Genomic DNA, 17621 nt, shown 5'->3' with positions numbered 1-17621 from the left:
CGTCGTGACCCCGTTCTTGGCGCATGCACGTGGGCTCGTCTCCCCCCGACAGCAAAGCGCTGACGAAGCAACCCCGCCCGGCACCCGGGACCGGGCCTGAAGGGACAGCCGACCCGAAGCCCCGGGGTGCCTTCCGTCTCTCGAGTCCGTTTCCTCCGCCTCCCGGTGCAGACGCCTGCCTGAAGCTGGTCAGTTACCTTAGAACCAAGGGAAGCTGCTTCGGGACCAGCTAACCAGTTGACCGGTCCCCTGGGTGGGGCCCGCTTGAGGACCCCGGTCAGCCCCAGGCGCCGCTCGGAACGCCGCGGCCGTGCAAGTGCGCTCCGCCTGCCTCCCGCGCTCCTTAAGCTGGCATTTGGCTCAACTTGCCCATCTTTAGAAGACCGTGTGTTTATTGTAAGAACTTAAAGGGGCGCCTGGGTGGCTCAGTCGGTTGAGCATCCGACTTCGGTTCAGGTCACGATCTCACTGTCCATGAGTTTGAGCCCCGTGTCGGGCTCTGTGCTGACTGCTCAGAGCCTGGAGCCTGTTTCAGATTCTGTGTCTCCCCCTCTCTCTCTGCCCCTCCCCCGTTCATGCTCTGTCTCTGTCTCAAAAATAAACAAACGTTAAAAAAAATTTTTTTTAAATGAAAAATAAATAAATAAGAACTTAAAGCTCAGAATTGAAACAGGGACAGCCCACCATCCCCCTCGTACCGAAGGGCACTTCCGCTAACAGGCGTCTTCCCAGACGGTCCCCGCGCACACGCGGCCACGATCATTCCTGCGTACTTGGAACCACACAGAACCGTGTTCAGCCAGCGCGTGTGAGGGTGAGTCCCGGCGGATGTGATTACGCGCGAGTTCCCTTTGCTGGACGTTTAGACGGTTTCCGGCAATTTCACCTGTTTGCAAGCAGGGCCCGCGCTCACACGCACACACCCGCACACGTGCACACGCGAGGGTGTCTGTGGGAACGTTCCCGCGAGTCGCACACGGGCCCCGCAGGGCCCCCTGGTGCCCGGATGACAGGCGTGGTGCTCAGAGCCACGCGCTCCTGGGGACCCCAGTCCATGGCCCCAACGGGAAAAGCGGGCCCAAGGGAAGGCAGTGGTGTCCTCAGTCGGCCGAGCCCGACCGCACCGACCAGGGACGGCTGCCCCCCTTCACTGAGGTAAATCTGATGCATCCACGTTTCCACCGGGAAACTACGTGGGGCGTCCATGCATGAAGGGTACAGCCTTCTCTCCTAAGCTGACGTGGAAGGGTCCTCGGAGGGTCCCCTGAGACCAAAGCACCCCCGGCATCTAAAACGCTCCTCATTAGGAGCGTGTTATGGACTAAAGGCTTGTGTCCCCCGGTTCCCACACGGAAGGCCCCCCACAGTGTAGCGGCACTTGGAGGCGGGGCCTCTGCTGATTAGGCTACAGGAGGTCACGAGGTGAGGGTCGGCAGGGGGCTTGTCTGCCCGTGAGGACACCCAGAAGGGGCCCCTCGGAACCCGCAGTTTCCAGACCCAGAGGGACGAGTGTCTGTTGTTGGTAAGCCCGCGGTGCCGGGGGGTGGCTGCCCCGACGGGCAGGGACGTGGCGGCCTGTCTGGGACTCTGTCAATGCCGCAGGGAAGACTAATTCCCTAAGTTTCATCCGAGGCTACAAGTTCAGACCATGCACTCTGGAAGGGTCCCTTGCTCTTTTCATTCATTCGTCATTCATTCATTCATTCAACAGGTAAGTACTGAGCACCTGCCCTGGGCTGGGCAGCAGCCCAAGCGCTCAAATTCCCAGGCCCGATGGAACCGACAGTGGCCAGACGGTGTGGACGGGGCAGTAGGCAGGCGCATGAGGAGAGGGGGCCTCCCAGCGACCGGTGCCCGGAGCAGGTGGTAGGAGCGAGGTGTGCGGAAGGAGTGCTTCAGGCACAGGTGCCGCATATGCAAAGGCCCTGAGGCAGGACCAAGCTTGGGACACCTGCTGCGTGTCCATGAGGCTGGCACTGCTGAGGCGGAGGAGACGGGGCAGCACGGTCAGGGTCCGGTCGGAGGGGTGGGTGGAGAAGGCCATGCAGGGCCCCGAGGCCAGGGTGGACTTTCAGCATTTACTCCTCGAGGGGCCGGAGATCTCCTGGGGCTCTGAGCAGGGAGCCCCGGAGAAGGCTGCGGCTGTGGGCTGGTGGAGCCCCACCCACCCACGGCCTGGGGGTCAGATGGCACCACTGTGGTTGCCCAGGTACCGAGGTGCCCCTGGACGCCCCCTGCACGTCCGAGACCCACTGGGACGAGCCCCCCCCTGGCCACAGACGCCGAGGGGTCCTCTGCTCCTCCTGCCCTGCCCGGGCTCCACAGAGGAGAGGACTGTCACGACAGGCGGACGTGCGCCCCAGGCCCCCCCACAGCTCACGCCGGGAATTCCCTCGGTTTCTCCACCGACGTGGGCTCCTTCTTCAGCCCCGAGATTTTCAGGTTCCCAGGAAATGGTCATCTCTGGAGCTCAGCTGTGCTTGGAAAGGAGGGAGACCGAGGCGCCGGGTCACAGGGGCAGGCGTGGTACCCACCCGGACAGCGTCGGGCAGGGAGGAGGGCCGGACGAGGGAAAGGGGTGCTGCCCCTCGGCAGGTGGGCCTGACACGCACATGCTCCTGGGCCTTCAGCCTGGTGAGGCAGGTGGCTGCTGGGTCGGCTGCGTCCGCACGGGGGCCAAGGTCTCCCGTTCCTGGGGCCTCTGACACGGCCCAAGGATGGCGTGACCCAGCGGCCAGGACGCTTGACCCCAGGGCTGCTTCTGAGGGGCCCTCTCTCTGGACGTCCCCACTTGGGGAGCTGTGCTCACCCTGTGAGCTCCGAGGCAAAGCGGGGACCCATCTCACGGTGATACCCTGGTCCCCTGCGTGGGCAGGGCAAGGCTGGACCGGCTCCTGGGGTCTCCTCAGCACCAGCCGCCCCCCTGGGCACCAGCCCCACAGGTGTGGGCGAGGCACGGGGGTGGGCACAGGCGGGGAGGGTGAGCATGGCGGGTGTTGGGCACAGGCTCTCTGGTGCGGGCAGGCACGAGGGAGGCAGCTCGGGCTTCCTGCTGGCGGCTGCCCCTCCTCGTCCTCATGATCTGTCTTCTGGCTGGAAAAGGCCACAACTGCACCATCACGAGGGCCCGGCAGAGCTGGGCACAGGGGCGTCTGAGGGGTGTGCGGGACCCGCCCAGGCCCACGGACCCAGAGTCCCCTCTGGGCAGCCCAGGCTGGGAAGGCCCCAGTGAAACCGAGGGCAACAGCCATGGGGCCCTGCCTGTCACGGGCCACCTTCCCTGTGAGCTGAGCAGGTGTGCCGCCCGCTGGACCGGCGCAGGGCGAGACTCCAGCAGGAGCCCACATGGGCTGAGCACCGACTGGCAGTGGGGACAAGGTCAGAGCTCCCCCACGGCCCCTTGGGGGGTCAGCCGGAGGATGATCTTGTGCCAGGAGAAGCACCCAGGTAGAGGCGGTGACAAGGTCTCAAGCCTATGTCGTTGAGGAGGAAAGGGAGGGCGAACAGAGGGAGGAGGGGCAGGGGAGACAGGAGAGACAGGAGGGAGGGGTGGGGAAGGGAGCTGCCGACCGGGCTAACACCTATCCCTGCCCAGGACCAGCTCCAGGGACGGGGCTTCCATTAGGACAGGCCTGGCTCCTCCGTGGAATGTCCACGGAAGCAGCAGGAAACGCAATGTCCCTTGTTTACAAGTCCTGAAGAACTTCCTGGGCCCAGAAGCTGGGGGAGGGTGTGAGTGCAGAGGGCCAAGGCCCTGTGCGACACCGAGGGTGCCTCTTCCCACGCGCATGCGTGTGTGCGTGTGTCTGTGAATGCACGCGTGGGCACGGGTGCCCCGAACACATGAGGCTGTGTGTTTGTGAACACAGGTGTGCATTGTGCCTGTGGACACACGTGTGTGCCTGTGGACGTGTGTGTGTGTGCACGCACGGGTGCACATGTGTCCTTGTTTATATGGGTGTGTGTGCATGTGCGTGTTTAGGGGCGTGGGTGAAGGAGGACCCTCCTGTGCATCCTTCTTCTGCCTTTGCGCCCCTGAAATCACCTGGACCTTCAGGGGGACACAGTGGGGGCCCTTCAGGACCTGGACGCCTCCCCAGCCACCTGGAAGGACACCGTGTGGGCAGCCCCCCACCGGGCAGCTTATCGGATACACGCAGGGCAGCGGCCGTCGAGTGGGCCTCGGGCACCAGGAGACAGACTCAGTGGCCGGGGACGGGGTGGTGTCCTGGCTGGAGCACGGTGAGGACGCCTGGAGAGCACTCCGCGGGCACCTGCTGGGACAGGACCCTGCCACAGCCTGTCCAGAAGGACGACAGGGCATGTCCTGCTGACACCTCCCCACAGCCTCCTGGAGAGAAAAGTCAGAACGCCACCAGCCTCGGGGGGTTTCGATCCGGAATCAACAGGAGCCTGGAGGGCCGTGTGCCCCGAGGGGGTCTTAGGTGGACCCGGGCCCGCCCTCGGAGAGGGTCCCCAGGAAACGCGTGAAGCACCCTTCCGCCCACACCTCCTCTGGGTGGGGCTTCTCGGGAGCAGGCGCTCGGGGCTGCCTCTGCCCGCCCTGGTCTCCCCTCTCTGGCTGCGCGCGCTTACCTCGGGCGAGCAGGTCCCCTGCAAGCCAGCTCTGCCGCCAGAGCAGAGGGCCTAGCCTGGCCCACGGGAGGCCTTTCTCCAGAGGCAGCCCTGGGGCCTGCGGGGCTCCCGCCTGCTGGGGCTGTCGGCACACGCGGGGCCGTGCTGGCCCATCACGCACAGGCTCACCCGCCCCTGCAGGCACAGACCCTCTGGGGGCTGAGGCCCGGGACCCCCGTCCCTCTCCCCTCCTGAGGACGCTGTGAGTTTCAGGACAGTCCGGCTGGGCCTCCAGGTGCTGCAGCAGGGCCGGTGGGCTCGGGGACACTCCGGGGCCATCCACAGCCACAGCCACACTATAAGGCAGCCGGCTCCGATGGACAGAGACTCCGGAAGGACCAACACCGCTCAATCAAAGAAGAAACACACGGGCAGGTGTCTCCCACAGCTGGAAACGTCAGGCTTCTGTAAAGCAGGAAAAGCTTCGACACACCCAAGAGGAAAGGGAGAAAACATCCTTCGTGTGCGAAAAGCTCTTACCCGTCAACAAAAACAACGCCACAACAGAAACAGAAACGGAACTGCAGACACTCAGTGTGAGAAACAAACCCAATGGAAGGAGGGAGGCGGAGACTCGGAGCTCGCGGAGCGAGGCTTTAATCGACCTTCTTGCAAGAGCAGGGGTCTGATGGGCAGGTACACCCGGGGCGGTTCCAGCACACAGTTTGTCTCCTAGCGCACGAGTCCCTCCCCTGGTCCCTCCCTCGTTGGCAGAGCACTGCAGAGGTCACCTGTGCCGACGGAGGTCACGGCCTCGCCCGGACGTCAGCTGTGCCCCTGTAAGGCAAAAAGTAGCCTGACTGGAACAAGTGTCCTTCCCGGAGGTGACGGGGACCTCGGTTCCGTGGCGCATGCTCAGTGCAAAGCCCGCGAAACAGAGGGGGGAGGAAGAACCAGGAGGTGAAGTGTCCTAGGGCTTGGGACTCCATCGTGCAGGGGGGGTTCATACGCGTTTCCAGGAGGTTGCAAACCCGCTGTGAACCAGACAGCACGGCTCTTCTCTGGTGTTTCTGAAAGGGAATCCTCTCTCTTCCCCCACTCAGGACAGACGGCACCCTTGACCAGAGCCGCGCCAAGACGGGATTGCAGTTTTCAGCGGATCGTGGTTTTGAAAGGCGACGGCCTTGCCCTCCTTGCTGATGGCGTGCGAACCCGCCAGCGCCAAGCTCAGGACTGGCCCCATCGCACTCGGGCGGACCTGGGCGGCGGCCCCGCCGTCTGGTCTGCTCCTCGCGGCGGCGGCTGGAGGCGGTTTCCGCAGTCAGGTGACCCGGATGTTGTCCGCAGAGAGCGCTGCTGGCCCCGGCCCAGCCCGAGCCTCCTGCGTCACTGTGCTGGGGTGCCAGTAGCCACCCGGAGGCAGGAAGGGCGCGGCTGCAGGGACGCGTCCGTGGCCGTGGGCGCTGGACACGCTGTGCGGCCGCCGCAGGGCAGCGCGGGGGCAGCAGGGCGGAGCTCCCGCGACAGAAGGTTCTGCGCTCCCAGCGCTGCTCCCAGAACCCGCGCGTGCCCGCCGGCTCCGGGTGGACACGAGGCGCCAGAGCTCACGGCCGCGCTGGTCGCAGCGGGGTCATTAGCACCTTCCCGCACAGAGACACGCTTCAGCTGGTACAGACGGATCAGACCCTCGTTGTACCGAGAGCACTGGACGGGCCCAGGCCCGGGACTGCGAACCCACCCCCCCCCCAGCTGAGAGCTGGGCCCACCCGGGTCCCCGAAAGCCCTCTGGGCAGCTTCCTGCAGGTCCGGGGGCCCGCCCGCCCCGTGTGGGGCACGCGTCCTGCCTTCCGAGGGCCTCCCGTGTGGCTGCACACGTGTCCCCACCGTGAGGCCCGTGGAGCCGGACAGCCGGGCCCAGCCACCGTGAGCTCTGCTGACTCGTCACGTCACCGCAGCCGCAGGCGGTGACGGGCGCTGCACCGGGACGCTGACCGACACGGCGCCTCGGCAGCTCGGGTCCGGCACATGTCCGTGTCCTCGTCCTCGCCCGGGCCGCCCACTGTGCCTTCTTCGTCGACACTTCGCGGGGCTCGGCCGCCCGTTCGTCATCTGACTCTCCACTAAATGTCGGCCCCTGCAGCGTGGGGACCTGCTCTCTCTCCTTCACGGGTGGGTTCTCTGTGTTATGCCACAAAGCGGGCACCGACACCCCTGAAGCTTCCTGGGCACGGACTCCGCCCCGGAGACGCGGACTCCCTCCCTGCCAGCGAGCGTGGCGGGCGCTCTGGTTCTGCCCCTTGTGAGTCAAGCTGGAGCGAACACGCACACGTCGCTTGCCCGGCAGAACCGTTGGGTACAAGTCCAGGCACGCCGTGGTCCTGATGCGCACCCCAGCCCGCCCCCGGGGCACAGAGGCCTCTGACGAGGGAAGGGTGTGTGGACGGTTTGGAGCAGCTAACTCAGAGACGGAAGGCAGACCAGCAGGCACGGGCGTCACCCAAGAGACGAGGGCACTCGGGGCCCCTAAGGGTGGGGATGGGCGCAGAGGCCGCGTCTCCAAAGCTCTGCGACCGAGTCGTCAAACAGGGTGGCGAGGGCCCACTGTCCCTCCGGGCAGCCCGTGGCCCAGTGGCCTCTAGCAAAGACCTCAGCCGGTCCCGGAGGGAAAGGCCACCCCCTCTTACTTCTCTCAGACTTTCCTCCTGTAGCTGACAGCAACTTTGTCTTGCTGAGCCGAGAGAGAGAGAGAGAGAGAGAGAGAGAAGGAGGGAGCGGACCAGGGTCCGTGTGACAGGTATGCGGAAGGCACAGGAAGCTGGCCCCGTAGCTGGACGAGGTGGAGACTCCAAGACGCGGCCCTCAGGCAGTGGGGCAGGGCCCCGGGCACAGGGCAGTCACACGGAACGTGCCCTCGGGCCCTGGGCTCTTGGACACCCAGGCAGTGGCTCTCAGGCTCGGGGGGCCCGGGACCCCAGCAGCCTCGAGGTCATGACAAGGGTGGGCCGGGGACAGTCTCCGCACTAGTTTTTGTGGGATCTCTAGCTGCTCTCCCGGCAGCACAGACCAGGCCCGCTGGCCCCAGGCCGAGGCACAGCCTGTCTCCACGGTGACACGAGGTCACTTCCAAAGGATTCTTCCTGCAAACACGGTGAGCACCGAGGGTGACACTGGACAGACAAGCCGAGTGGGGACCCGCTGTCCAGCAGGGCCGTGTCACCTCCCCACGTCTAGACGGGCCTAGCAACCCCGTCTGCCTCAAGGGCACGTCCACCGTGAGGTCTTGGTGCCCGGCCGCTGGACCACAAACCCCCCTGATAGACACGGACTTGAGCTCAGTCCAAAGGGGGAAGAGGGAAGCTCCCTGAGGCGTGAGCCCTTCCTCCCAGATCCCAGCTCGGGCGGCAAGGGCTTCCCCAGCCCTGCCTTGACTCTGGGCAGGCCCTCTCCCTCCGAATCCCGGAGCGTCACTGCAGCACCCCCCACCCTGCCGTGCTGAAAACCCCGGGCTGTGGCCTGTAAGACTGAGTTGCAGGCGTGCATGGCCTGGGTCTGACTCCCTCAGTGGGCAGGGGCTTGGCTGCAGCAGGGGCAGCCCAGAGCTGCTGGGAAGAGAGACGTGTGGTGCCCCGTGGGAGGACGGTGACCCACTGTTCCCCTGAGGCCTGCGGGGTGAGCACCTGGCGGCACGGAGCAGCGTGGACCCCCGCTAAGGGTCCCAAGCCTCGGCTGGGACTGTGTGTGTGGCTCCAAAGGGCCCACCAGGGTGCCGTGGGGGGAAGAGAATTGGGGCAGCCGGGTAGGGGGGTGCCTTGAATCCACCTGCTGAGCGCGGGAGCGGGAAGGACCCTGTGCAGGGTCTCCCTGGACACCCAGGACGGGAGCTGCTGCTTGAGCGTCCCCCAACCCCAGCAGCAGGTCGCAGCTCACCCAGGCTGGACAAGGCACCTTGGGTGATGGTGCACCTTGAGCGAATTAACCTCCAGAAACTGGAAAACCTGACCTTGGGTGATGGTGCACCTTGAGCGAATTAACCCCCAGAAACTGGAAAACCTGACCTTGCATAGCCTGTGCTGGGGACCGCAGACAGCAGCGACCACTAACCGGCAGGTGGGCCCAGGGCAAGGACAGGCTGACCCTCCCTGCCCCAGCTGTCCCCAAGACACAGTGAGCAGATAGCTTCCCCGGGGCGACCAGAGGGTTTCAAGTGTCAGCTCGGAGTAGGGCTCCCGGGAACGCCCCTCGGAGACCTGGGGGGGCCCGGACCTGCCCCGCCACCCAGGCTGGGTCACGTAGAAGATGCTGGAGGCCCAGGGCACCTCTCCGCCCAGGAAGCTCTGCCAGTGCAGGGGGGGGGGGTGGGGGTTAGTGCTTGACTCGCCCCAGCGCCACGCCCCTCCCGAGCCACGTCCCCTCCAGGTGCCAAGCTCTCTCCCGCCAGTTCCCTGCGCCAGCCCTCCGGTGCCACGCCCCCTCCGTGTCATGCCTCTCCCCTGCGTCTCACCCCTGCCCTGCCCATCTCCCCATGTCCCCCTCCTCTGTCACCTGGCGCTGATAGAAGCTCACTTCCTCCTGTCCAGAGGGCCAGGGCTCAGCCACCCTGGTCTCGAGTCAGGAAGGCGCACAGAGTGAGCGGCCCTGCATCCCAGCTGCCTGGAGAGCCTTCCCAACTGGAATGTGGAAACGGCAGTATTTTCCTCCTGCTCATCAAGGTTCCCTGGACAACCTACCACATGCCTGCTGCCAACAGCCCTTCTCCAGGGGGCTGCGCATGCCTAGTGACCCTCGGATGTTACTCCGCAGATGAGCAGCTTTCGTGAATAACCAAGTATCGTCAGTTGCCTCACACAGTGTGGATGTTTATCTGCTAGCATTCGGAGATTAAGACGCCCTTCTCCCCAGGGAGACCCGACGTCCTGGGGAGACAATGGGGGACGTCCTAGTGCTCTGGTTCCCCAAAAGACAAAGGTGCCACAATTCAGATGAAATGCCAGAGGCAAACAGCAGCCCATTCTGTGGGTCCACGTGTGTCACAGTAGCACGTGTGGGTCCAGGTATGTCAGGGTAACATTCTTCTCCCTCCCAGCTGGTCTCATCCTGGCTCCTCCCACATCTGGAAGGCAGCCAAGTCTCCCCAAAAGGTTGGGGTGAAGAGCGAGGGAAGAGGGGGAGGGGAGGGAGGGGGGAGGAGGGGGAGAGGAAGGGAGGAAGAACAGGAAGGGAGGAGGGGAGGGGAAGGAGGGGAGGGGTGAGGAGGGAGGAGGGGAGGGAAAGAAGGGAGGAAGGGAGGGGAAGGAGGGTGGAAGGGAGGGAGGAGGGGAGGGGTGAGGAGGGAGGAGGGGAGAGCTGAGGAGGAAGGAAGGGGTGAGAGGAGGGGAGGAGGAGGGAGGAGGGAAGGGGTGAGGAGGGAGGAAGAGGAGGAAGGGAGAGAGGAGGAAGGGGGAGAGGAGGGTGAGAAGGGAGGAGGGGAGGGAGGAGGGAAGGGGGAGGAGGGAAGAGGGGAGAGCTGAGGAGGGAGGAAGGGGTGAGAGGAGGAGGAGGGAGGGGGAGAGGAGGGTGAGAAGGGAGGAGGGGAGGGAGGAGGGAAGGGGGAGGAGGGAGGAGGGGAGAGCTGAGGAGGGAGGAAGGGGTGAGAGGAGGAGGAGGGAGGAAGGGGAGGAGGGGGAGAAGAGGGGAGGAGGATGGGAGGGTGAGAAGGGAGGAGGGGAGGGAGGAGGGGAGAGAACAGTCCCACCAGCATCCCCTCCTCCAGCCCCACTGCTGTGTGGCAGCATTTTGCCTCTGGGCTCCTGCAGGGGGACAGGACGGGGGTCCCTCGGAGGCTGAGTCAGATGTAATTGTCCAGCTTCTTTGCGAGAACCTGTGGGATGAAAGGCTGGAGGCCTCTCTCCCTCCTGGGGGCTGGGAAGGCTTCGGGGAGACTCTGTCCTCCGCTCCCCGTCCTTTCCCCGACCACTGCCAGACCAGGGGTGAGGGCGTGGGTCTCTGTCCTTGCTCAGGGGGAGCAGGTAGTAAGTCCCGTCTCCTTGACTTAGGCTCCCCATAGTCTTGGTTCTGTTTCCGTGTGTTTGGGGAAAGAATCAGAGTTGACATTGACTCTTTTAAAGCCCTCAGATCTGGAGTTTTCTTTAAGAAAAAAAATGTTTACTTATTTATGAGAGAGAGAGCATGTGGGCAGGGGAGGGGCAGAGAAAGGGGGAGACACAGCATCTGAAGCTGCCTTCAGGCTCTGAGCTGTCAGCCCAGAGTCCCAGTTGGGGCTGGAATTCACCAACCCCGAGATCGTGACCTGAGTCCAATCGTGACCAGATGCCCCGAGAAGCACAGTTATTAAGTCAAGAGTCCCCGTGCGTGTGACTCACCTTCCAAACGGCCGGAGTGGGTGAGGGTTGGCACACAGCCAGGGTCCACACAGCCAGGACCCAGCTGTGGGTGTCTCCAGCCCGCTTCCCTTTGATGGCTTTAACGGGACGCACCAGAAAGGCTGTCACAGTGCGTCTGTAATTCACAACAAGCTCGCTTGCGCCTGGGAGCACCAAACAGAGAGGGGAGCACGTTTGAAACAGAGACTCTTGTGTCGCGCTGGCTGTGTGGAGCCCTGCCCGTGCCCAGGAACGAACCCAAATGCGGAGAGTAGCGGTCTGCGGGGAGAAAGGGGAGCCTGTCCGCAGTCCCAGGTCACCGTCCCACAGACACACCCCTCTGGACCACACCACCACTCGGCAAGGGGCGGGGGGCGCCAGAGAGCTCGGGACCGGGGGTTCGCGGGCCCTTCCGAGGTTGTTTTATGCCCTCAACAACGGAGCAACCCACTTACGAACCACGGAACACACCCCACGGAAGGGACAGCGCTCAGACTCTGACACGGTCCTCGTGCGTGTGACTGAGGCATCCAGGCTGACGTCTGCTGAGAAGGACCCTGGCTCGTGGGGCTCTGTCTGAGCCGGTGTCTCCCCGGTGCGCACTGTCCGTCCTGAGCAGACAGCTCTCTTAGCAAGCTCCGTGGGCGCGTGTGTGGATCCGGGTCTTACTCGCTGCCTCGGGAGACTGTTCTTGTACTGCGTGGACCGAGCACGTCCTGAGGGGGAGTGGGCCCCACTTACGTGAGCAGGTTGTTTACACTGAAACTTTGTGCAAAGAGACACTTCATCCAAAGAGACCCATGTGTGCTGCATTGTTAAAGCAACTTGCCGTGCCTTCCGGAAACTTCTGGCGGCCAGGCGGTAGGTGAGAGCAGAGACGCAGCTCACAGCGGGGAGACAACGGAGGGCAGCTCCCGGCCGCGCACCCCAAAGGCTCGGGTGGCTATGTGTTTCCCCACCTTGTCTCTCGTTTTTGTCAACAGGCAGAGACGTGAGAAGCGTCCCACGTCGACCCAGGGGTCCGGACACCGGGGCACGAGTCAGGGTCTGCACACACAGAGCAAGGCTGGCCCACCTGAGGGAGGGTCCCCCGCCCCGTCCCACATCTGCTCTTCTGTGCAACGTTTCCAGTGTGTGGTTACGGTCCTCGGGTGGACGCCCCATCCCCCCGTGGACCCTCATTTCGCATCCCCTCAGCGAGGGTGGTGGCTAATGACGGAATGACGGTGGCCGCCGCGGTGCTGACCACCAGAGGCAGGACACGCGCACCGCTCCGGGCGGCCGTGCTCCAGTGGGACATTTGAACTTTGCTTCCAAAGGCTCCGTGAGTGCCAAGGCGGCCCAGTGGACCTCAGCCCGCCAGCGCCCGGGCCCAGGGCTTGGCTCCCTGGCGCAGGCGGGAGGGTCAAGGGGAGGCACAGCGGGGCACAATTCGCTGGGAGGCGAAGGTGCGGTGCCCTGTTCGCACAAAGTGGCCCCACCCTGTCCCGAGGCCGCGCCGGGGAAACTGGCACCGTGGGGCGGACCGTCCAGCCGCCCTGCCCGCCTCGGGGCCCCGGAGCACTGATGTGAGAAGCACTTGGAAACCCGCAGGGTAAGAACAGAAACACAGCCCTTCCCGTTGAAAGTGATGAGACCGGGTTTCATCAAGAGGTGAGACTCTCCTGGCGGCTCCAAGACCCAGAGGGAAGTGTGGGCTCAGCCTCCCGCTCCCAAAGCCACCGTGGGGCCCGCACGATGTGGGGGCCGGCCGGGGCCAGGCTGGGCGAGGTGGGGGCAGCGGTGAGCCTGGGCCGGTGGTGGCCTCTGTATGTCCGGGCGTTCTGTTGTCCTTTCCTCCCGGGCGCTGGTGGGCGGGATGTGACAAGTGCCCCTCCTTGAGCCGGGCGTCTCTGGGGATGAGGACACTCAGAGCCCATCTCAGGAGAGGAGACCTCCCCGAAGGCCCCTGTGAGCGTCTGCCCTGCAGACACAGTGGGAGGAGGGCTAACCCACAAACGGGCCTCGGAGAGGACACGGCGGTCGGTGCCACGGGAGGGGGGCCTCCAAGCATCTCCCGCCCAGAGGCTCACGGGGAAAGCAGACGGCAAGCTCACGGCGGTCCCGTTGCGGAAGCGGCACCAGTGCAGACATGATGCCCGCGAATCAGGCGGCAACAAGGCAAGGCCGCCGGGTGCGGGAGTGCAGGGACCTGTGCCGCCACCGAGCTCACGCCCGCCGACAGGAACGACAGAGGGGAGGAGGCCACATTCAGCTGCGAAGGGTCACGATGGGCTCCAGGTCTGAGTCTTCAAGAAAGTTCAGGTCAGCAGCTGTGCGGGGCCCTGGGGATAGTGGTCCACATTCTAGAAGGATCCCAGGTAGGCTCTGCCTCACCAGGAAGGGCGGCCAGAGACAGGAAGTCTGGCAAGCACCAGGGTGTTGGGGCCACTGCGTCTCGGGGTCACCCTGTGAGCTGGGACCGCAGAGGGGCCGGGCGTCAGGGCACCGTCTACGCGTCCCTCGCTCTGTGCGCGTGCCGGGCGTCGGGGCGCCATCTCCCTCACCTTGAGCTACTACAGCAACTGGTTAACCATTTGGAGCAGACAAAGGGCCTGTCCGTCCCCCTGTCTGTGCCCTCTCGCCGGCAGGGGAGCCAGGGCCAGCCGGGCAGGTGGCCTCTCCCAGGAGCCTCAGCCTGGCCGGGAGTCATGCTGCCACCTTGGGGCACCCTGTAGGACTGGCAGGCGGGCCGGGGATAGCACCCCGCTTCTGGCCCCGCCGAGACGCACGGTGGGCAGAACTCAGCTAGAAACTGCTTCCCCTGAAGGGACTGATGGCCTGTGGGGCCCAGCGGCTGGGTCAGAGCCGCGGGCCTCGTCCTCACAGGGTGCCGTGCACACAGCTGCCTGGCCCGCTGTGTTGGCCGGGACCCAGCGCTTTGGCAGGGGGGCCAGGAAGGCCTGACATCAGGACCAGGGCTGGCCCCGTTGTAAGATGTAAGTTTCCATATTTTTACAGAAGAAGGGGCCTCCGGAAGCCAAAGTGTTGGGGCCCACGGGTCCCCCGAGACCCCAAAGACCCCTGGTCCAGTCCAGCGAGAAGGAGTGAGACGGATGTCCTCTGAGGAGAGGCCTGGGGCCGAGGACACGTGGGTACGACATTTCCAAGCCAGCATCCTGCACCCCCTTCCTGGCCTCAAGCAGCAAGTGCACCCCAGACCTGAGGCAGGTGGGGCGTGGCGATGCCCGTCTCCTGGGGGAATTTGGACTCTGTGATGGTCATGGCCATTGTCCCAGTCAGTCCAGATGACTGTCTTCTGCTGGCCGACCCCACTGCCCTGTCTTCCTGCCCTGCACGCAGGCCGGTTCCGGGAGGCCTCCAGCAAGAGCTGCTGGGCGTGGATGGGGCTGCTGGGAGCTGCACCCACAGACGACATCCAGAGGCATCTGGCAGAAAAGGCCCCAAATGTCCTGGTGGGTGAGTGTCCCGGCCACTGGCCACCTCAGGTCAGCCCCCCCACCCCCCCGCTCCACCGCCATGGCTCCAGCCTGCTTGGGGCCCAGTGAGTCCCAGTCACGTTTCTGACAGTGGAGAACCTCAACACCAATAACCTTGCGGGGCTTTCTGGAGAGTCTGGCTGTGCCTATCTGCCCCCCGCGGCCACAGGGGCACAAAGTCAGACATTGAGACCCAAGGCGTTCGGAGGGCATCGTGTAATGCAGGACCAGCAGAAAGTAAAGGAAATACATTGGATTTTACATCAAAATCGAAAACTGTGCTTCAAAGGACAGTGAAAAGACAAGCCACAGAGCGGGGAAAATCTCAGCAAATCGTGTATTTGGTACGGGACTCGCATCCACAGTGCATGAGAACTTTTGCGCCGCAGAAGGGCCAAGGGTCTGAGCAGACGCGTCGGCAAGGCACGCAAGCAGGCACCCAGCACCCGAAACCATGCTTGACATCGTTGGTCATCACAGAAATGCAACCCCGCGGTGTAGACACCACCGCACGCGCCGGGCTGGCCGGAATCACGAAGTCAGGCGGGAACGAGCGTGGGGGGGACACGGGAGTGTCCGGCGTGGCCGGTGGGCCTGCGAAATGGCGTGTCCTCTGTGGAAAACACTCGGGCCCGCGGTGAGGTGGTTCCTCTCGAGGTTAACGGAGGTGCCACGTGGCCCCCCGTTACCCCCAGGTGTCGCCCAAGAGAACTGGACACACCCTCCACACCGGGCTCATGCATGGGTGCTCACAGCAGCCAGAAAGTGGAAACAACACAAACGTCCTAAGCAAAACGGCTCCCCCACACAACGGAATGTTGTTCCGGCATAAAATGGAGCACAGTACTGACGCGGGTGCAAGACAGGGGCACCCCGGACATATCACGTTACGTGACAGGCCACACGTCGTGTGATTCCGTTCACACAACATGTCCAGAACGGTGAGATCCACGGACAGAAAGCAGACAGTGGCTCCCTGGGGCAGGAGGTTGGCGGGGAGATTGGGGGTGAGAGCTAAGGGCATGGGTTTCTTTATGAGGTGATGAAAATGTTCTAAAATTGCCTGGTGATGCCGGCACGTGTCTATGAATTTACTAAAACTCGTTCAATTGTCTACTGCGAGCAGGTGGTTGTGGGGCCTGTGAATCACGTCTCAATAAAGCTGTTAAAGGAGAAATGGAAACCCTTTGCCACGTAAACCAGGTCGGCGTGGAGCAGGCGTGGCATTTCCACTTCGCGGCCCTGCTCTCTCTGCGTGGCAAAGCAGAGGTGATGTCAGATGCCGGCCAGAGCAGGGCCGGGCCTCAGGGGTGGCTCCAGTGGCCCGGGGCCACCTCGGGGAGGCGGAGGAGAGCAGCGGAGCACGGCACAGCGTGGGACCGGTTCGGGGGGCAGCTCATTCCCTGTCTTCCCGGGACACACGCCCACCCTCTCGCCCTCAACAAAGACGTGAGACTCCACAGTCCCTGCCAGCACACCTGGGCGAGCATCCCAGCCATCCTCCCCGTGGGAGCACACGGGCATCATCGCTCGGCCCCACGCGGGCACAGGTCTGCACATGATGGTGGGAGCAGGTCTGCACACACCTGTCCTTGAGCCGGTGTCTGGTGACGGACCTAAACACACGTGTCTGCACGGGCTTCAATCTCGAAGCTGCCGCTTTGCGTGCCGGTGTCGTTGCTGCAGACGCAGTCATCGGTACGGAAGACGGCCCGTCGGCCCACTCTGGGTCGGGGGCTCAAAGCTGAATGGGCGGGTGGGAGGCCGAGGAGGGGCGGGAAGAGCCTGGGAGGGCTGCCCACAGGTAGAGGGGCCTGGAACTGGGGCTGGGCACCACGTGGAAGGCCCTGATCCGCAGGCGGAGGCGAGGCCCCTGCCCTGCACTGCTTACACACAGTGGCCTGCTCTGCACGGATGGCGGGAACGGCTGGCCGCCAAGGCCGCGCACTGCCCGTGGCCCGTGTTCACACCCCGTGTGCTGCCCGGGGCCTGGTCGACGGCGGGTGCAGAGGTCTGCCAGGGTCAGGAGCAGGACTGTGGCACAATCCACAGTTCTGTGCACTGAGGGCTGCTGTAAAAGGGGGCACAGCACCTGCCCTGATGGCTGAGAAGGGGACACCAATGCGTGTAACGCATCCACTCGGGCTCGGCCGGATGTCAGCCCATCAGTGAGAGTCATCCCAGGGGTGAGGGGTAGGTGGGACCCAGGCAGCGGCGGGAGCTACAGTGGTGAGCTGGGGAAGCCTAGCCCCCTTGAGGACGTGGGCCAGGCCCGGGCAGGTGAGTGACCTTGGGCACGGCAGCCCATCTCCGACACTCAGAGCTCAAACGGGGCCATGGTGAGGACATCCACGGAGATCAGAAATGTGGGAATGACCATGGGGTTACAGGAACCTGCTGAGCTGAAACCAGTGCTCAGTGGGCAAGGAAGGTTGAGGCAAAACGAGGGGGGAAGTCGTGTGGGAGTAGCGAGCTGGGGTCCAGGGCAGGGGTGAGAGAGGATGGTTTTTCTGGAGGCAAGTGAAGAGGGTGAGGGGAGGAGGAGTCCTCCCAGGGTGAGGGCTGCAGGGAGGGAACAGAGGGGGTGCTGAGGGGCTGGGCACTGGGGGAGGGGCCAGCACCGCAGCTGGATGATTCCGGGGAAGGAGGCGGAGTGGAGGAAGGGTGTGCAGGTGGCCCTGTGCCTCACGTGGAGGGAGCGAGTGCAGCTGACCTGGGGTGCAGGGTGCCTGGGGCCCCCCGGGGCCAGCTGACACCCTCCACCATTGCCCAGAAGTCCAGGGAAGGCTCTGCTGCAGCCAAGGCCAAAGGAGAAGGGTGAGGGTGTGTCCCTCCAAGGCAGCTCCTTCCTTGTCCTTTATTTTGAAAAACTTTTCTAACGTTTATTCATTTTTTGATAGAGACAGAACATGAGTGGGGGAGGGGCAGAGAGAGAGGGAGACACAGAATCCGCAGCAGACTCCAGGCTCTGAGCTGTTTGTCAGCGCGGAGCCTGATGCAGGGCCCGAACCCACAAACTGTGAGATCGTGACCTGAGCCGAACTCGGACACTTAACTGACTGAGCCACCCAGGCGCCCCTTTCCTTGTCCTTGATTAACGTGAGGCGGGGTCTGGGGCCGGAGCTTTGGGGGAGGAAGCCCGCGGGTTCACAGGAGCCAGGCCCGGACTGAGTCATCCTGCCCTCCTCAGACCTCTCTCCAAGGTCCC

This window comes from Panthera leo, chromosome A1, assembly GCF_018350215.1.
Source record: "Panthera leo isolate Ple1 chromosome A1, P.leo_Ple1_pat1.1, whole genome shotgun sequence".
Taxonomy (NCBI): Eukaryota; Metazoa; Chordata; class Mammalia; order Carnivora; family Felidae; genus Panthera; species Panthera leo.
This window is presented reverse-complemented; position numbering follows the sequence as displayed.